The sequence below is a fragment of the Equus caballus genome, chromosome 24 (genome assembly GCF_041296265.1).
Source record: "Equus caballus isolate H_3958 breed thoroughbred chromosome 24, TB-T2T, whole genome shotgun sequence".
NCBI classification, from domain to species: Eukaryota; Metazoa; Chordata; class Mammalia; order Perissodactyla; family Equidae; genus Equus; species Equus caballus.
Genome location: NC_091707.1, coordinates 45367261 through 45372693, shown reverse-complemented (window position 1 = coordinate 45372693; position 5433 = coordinate 45367261).

Genomic DNA, 5433 nt, shown 5'->3' with positions numbered 1-5433 from the left:
GATTAACTTGCAATGAAAAAAAAAGAACATGATCCTCTCCACCACATATACACCTACAGGTGCATGCGCACGCACACACACACACACAGACGCACAAAGAAAACACCCAACAGAACCCCAGAGGTGTAATCTCTGTGGCACTATGTGGGCAGAAATGGATGTGTGAGCAAAGCCAGCATAGAAAGCGTCTCCCAATACTTATTCATCCTCCCACCGCCTTCCAAAAACATTGTGTTGAGTTTACAGCTTTGCAAATGTAATTAACACTTTTGCTCATGGGAGAGTAGGTCCTGCAAATTTTAACAGGATGTGCTAGAGACAGATTCAACTTTCAATAACCAATGGTTACCCGAAGGATAAACCAGTATAGCCACCATTTTCCGGTCTCCTAGGAAACCGGAAACCACCATGGGCTTAGGTGGACCTGCTTTGAATCCTTCTGTCATTGTTGTCATATCCCTCCACCTGATTTGAAAATTAAACCCTACTGAGTAGTATCCAAGCAACTCCATGTGAGAGCCCAGAAAAGCTGTTTGAATGAACAGGACTCAAACTTTCTGGCTTTCTGCTGTGATAACCTCACGAGCTGCTCTCGTGGCTTTGGGATTGGCAAGAGCAGTGTCTCTGCCAAGGCGATTGCTTTCGTGCTGTGAGCTGAGGGATGCCATGGAGCAGCTCTTGCCCCTAAATGTCTCTCCTATAGGTCTGCCATGATGCCTGAAATCCAACGTGACATTACAAGTGTTTTACTTAGGAGGGAGAAACACATAAAACTGCCCACATTAGGCAGCGATTTGGCGTAATCTTGAGGGAAGAAGACACAGAACTGGCAACTTTTGCTGGAGTGACACAGAGGTCCAGAGCAGGAGATGCTACTGAGCTGGGCAAGGCAGGACCCTGAGACCTGAGCACAAGGAAGAGAGACTGGAAGAGCCAGAGCGGGAGGTGGGGAGAGGAAGGTGCTCAACGAGGCAAACTGCACCCACTTAGGTCTTCTACCTGGAGCTGAGAAAATAGAGGGAGAGAGTGTGGGCGCTGCAGGGGAAACCACAGGCTGAATTATGGGCCTTCATTCTGGAACGGCCGCTTTATGTGAAGACGTGTGGAATACATTCCTTTTGTATTAAAACAAATACAGATTTGCTTTGGGGTTAATTGCAAGATCCAGGTGGCTATTTTAAAGAGAAAAAACCAGGAGGCTCCAACGTCACATGTCACGCTTACAGTGGACCTCGTGGGTGGTGACCTGGATTCGGATTTTCTCGGCTCAGTCACCTCACCTGCTCCTGCTAGTGAGCATCACTGTACAACCTGGAAAAGCTCGTGAGCTTCAAGGATATGAAACTAAGAAGCCTTGTTCTGGGAAATCAGTACCAAGAACGTAGTACAGTACTAAGAACACAAATTCTTTTCAATCAAAGTTCTTGAGAAATTTTTTTCTGGTTGAAATCCAATCAGGGACTGGAAAACTAGAATAAGTCCTCTGTAAGTCTGGACAAGTCAGAACGCAGGCTATGTAATGCCATCTATCAGAGCTGTTTGGCATCTTCTCCCGCTTCCTTTAGAACGGATGAATGTCTTCCATGCTTGCTCAGGGTAATGTATTTAAGACGTGCTCAGTGCTGTTTGAGGTGACTGTTTCCAATCACAGGTCTCCCTTGTCTGGAAACTTTAATGCATTCAGGGTTGCCCTTCAGTGAGTCTATGTTATTAACAGGCTGCGTGGTTGGGAAAGTGGAAATGTACTGGTGTCGCAGGGAACAGAAGACCCATATTTAAGTCCTCAAGCTGTGTGACTGTGGGTGGATCATCTTCTCTCTCTGGATTTTATTTTTCTCCTCCACAGTGGGGACACAAATTGCTGGGCTACTAGCCCCACAGTGTTGCTGAGAGGATCAGAGAAGATCATGAAAGCACTTTTTGACCAGGAGAGCTCATGGAAATTTCAGGACCCATTCTGATGAGAGACATCTCATCCTTTGTGACCCATTTGTTCCCTGTCACAACTCAATGTTTATCGAACTCGTGGGAGCTACCACCTGGTCTTCTACTTTGCCAGTTTATCTGCTCTTAATTGGCTGAGAGAAGACAGTACACCGAGATGCTGGGATTCCCAGAAGTGCCTTTTAGCATCTAGTAAAGGTAACCTTGGGCAAGTTGTGTAACCTTTCTGAGGTTATCACAGGAAAAGGGGAATTATAATAGTTATCTTGTAGACTTGTGAAGATTACAAGCAGCAGGCACTTAATACATAGTAATTACCTGTTATTGTGATGTTCTCTCTCCCCACCTCTCTTCATGAGTGTTTCATGATGGTCTCAGAAGGCAACCTGGATTCTTCAGTTTAAAGCGCTCTCTGTTAAGGAACCTGGGACACCTCACATTGGAGCTGTATGGACACTTCCCATTCCAGTCGTATTAATAGGTAGACTCTTTAATAGATACAGGGCTATTTAGGTTATCTATTTCTTCTTGAGGGAGCTTCAATAGTTTTGTGTCTTTTGAGGAATTTAGAGGTGAAAGCGCTCGTAGAAACGATCTAGCAAAGTGGTTCTCAAATGTTAGGGTATGTCAGAATCATCACAGCCTTGCCCTAGACACTAATTCTAGTGTTGTAACAAATATTACAGTGGAGAAAACTCTAGCATGGGGTAAGTATTACTGTTTTTACTTCCCCCAAATTCCTATTTCATGAAATAAAAAAAAATCACAGAACTAGTGCCCCTGCATTTGTAAAAAGACGGCAACCTTGTTAAGAAAACTATTTGCTGCAAACGGTAATTAATAAAGCACCATCTGCAACATTCAGTTTTTTCTGCATCAGCTGGGACTATCTGGGCAAATTTTTATGCTTTTTAGTGCAGATAGGAAAGAGAGAAGAGTGTAACCAAGCAGAAGTGTGGCATGAACTATCTAATCAGTTGCATATATTATGTGGTTGAGAAATTTTTATTTATTATCTGGTATAAATATCTTCATTTTCACACTTTTCCTAGAAAACTTGATTTGAAATCTATATCCAAATTTATATTCTCCAACTGACCCTAAACATTACTTCCAGATCAATTCTTACGAAATACCTGCTTCCTCTCCAACTTTCAGATGAAACTTAAACTCCTTAACTTGGGATTCGAAACCTTCTATATTCCAGTCCTTCCTGTGCCTCCAAATTTAGCTCTCATGACCAACCTACTCCTGCTGCTATTGCCCAGCTCCCATCCAGCCAACTTGATATTCTAATGGCCACCATAGTGGTTCACCCATTAGCCTTGGCTGGAATGCCTCTCCACAGCCTCTCTCTACTGTCTGGTTGTTAAAATCCAACTGATCCTTCAAAGCAAGACACTTCATCCATTGATTTCTCCCATATACCCTTGATGTTTGTTCTTTAAAAAACAGTTATAGAGCTCCTAAACTTTTATAGCACTTGCAAGGTCTGTAAAAATAGCATGGTACTTCAGTTAACATTCAGTGACATTTGTGGGGTTTTTTTTTATCAAGTCTGTTGAAGTATAATCTATAGAGAGTAAAACTGCCTTTTTATAAAGGTGTAGAGTTCTGTGAGTTTTTTTAAGAAACAGTTTCATTGAGGTGTAATTGACATACAATAAACTATATATTTAAGCATAAAATATAAGATTGACATATGTATATTTGATGAAATCATTACCACTATTAAGATAATGAACTTGCCCATCACCTCCAAAGTTTCCTCCTGCTCCTTTGTAATCCTTCCCTCTTGCTCCTCTCTGTATCCCCCCACTCTGGTCCTCAGGCAATCACGGATCTGCTCCCTGTCAATATAGATTAGTTTGTATTTTCTAGAATTTTATATAAATAGAATAATACAGCACATGCTTCTTTTTGTTTGTCTTCTTTTACTCAGCATAATTATTTTGATATTCATCCATGGTGTGTGAATATCAACAGTTCATTCCTTTTTGTTGCTGAATAATGTTCCATATGTGGATGTGCCACAGGTCATTTATCCATTCAGTTGTTGATGGACCTTTGGATCGTTGCCTGTTTGGGGCTATTACTAATAAAGTTGCCACAAATATTCAGGTCTAAATTTTTTCTTGAATGTGTGCTTTCATTTCTTTTGGGTAAATATCAAGGGATGGGAATGGCTGCATCACATGCGAGATGTAAGTTTAATCTTTTAAGAAACTGACAAACTGTTTTCCAATGTGGTTGTACCAATTTACATTCCCACTACCAGGATATGATAGTTCCAGTGGCTCCACATGCTAATCAACACTTGGCATAGTCCACCTTTTTAATTTTAGCCATTAATTTGCATTTCCTTAATGGCTAATTATGTTGAGCATCTTTTCATATGCTTATTTGCCATCCATGTAGCATCTTTGGTGAAGTACTCGTTCAAATTATTTGCCTGTATTTTAATTGGCTTGTTTCCTCATTACTGAGTTTTGAGAGTTCCTCATACATTCTGGATGCAAATCCTTTATCAGATATAAGATTTGCAAACATTTTCTCTCAGTCCGTGGTTTGTCTTTCCATTCCCTTAACAATGTCTTTCTGAGTACAAAAGCTTTTCATTTTCATGGAATCTAATTTATCAATTTTCCTCTTTTTGGAGTGTGCTTTTGGTGCTATAGCTAAGAAAACTTTTTGTGACTTGAACTCACAAAGATTTTCTTTCATGTTTTCTTCTAAAGGTTTTGTACTTATAGGTTATATATTTAGGTCTATCATCTATTTTAAGTTAATTTTTGTATACGGTACAAGGTGTGAATCAAAATTCACTTCTGCATCTGATATCTAATTGTTTCAACGTGCTGAAAAGTTTATCCTTTCTCCATTGAATTGTCTTTGCACTTTTATTGAAAATCAGTTTTCCATACGCGTGTGGCTCTATTTCTAACTCTATTCTGTTTCATTGATCTATTTACTTATATTGATACTAATACCACAGTGTAGTGATTATGACAGCTTTAAAATAACCTTGAAATTAGGTAATGTTAGCCCCAAAGTTGTTCTTTTTCAACATTGTTTTTACCATTCTTGGCTCTTTGCATTTCTATATTAATTTTAGTACCACACTGTCAATTCTTACCCCCAAAAAGCTGGGATTTTGATTGGAAATGTGTTGAATCCGTAGATCAATTTGGGTTTCAGATATCTTCCTGTTATTAATTTCTAATTTAATTCTATTACAGTCATAGAGCATACTTTGTATGACTTAAATCTTTTAAAATTTGTAGAGATTGGCTTGATAGCCCAGCAAATGGTCTAATTTGATAAACGTTCCATATACCCTTGAAAGTTGTTGATGTTGAGTGGAGTGTTCTATAAATGTCAGTTTGATGCTGTTGTTCAAGCTTTCTATATTGTTACTGATTTTCTGTCTGCATGGTCTATCAATTACTGAAAGAGATCTATTCGAATTTCCTACTATTAATAGATTTG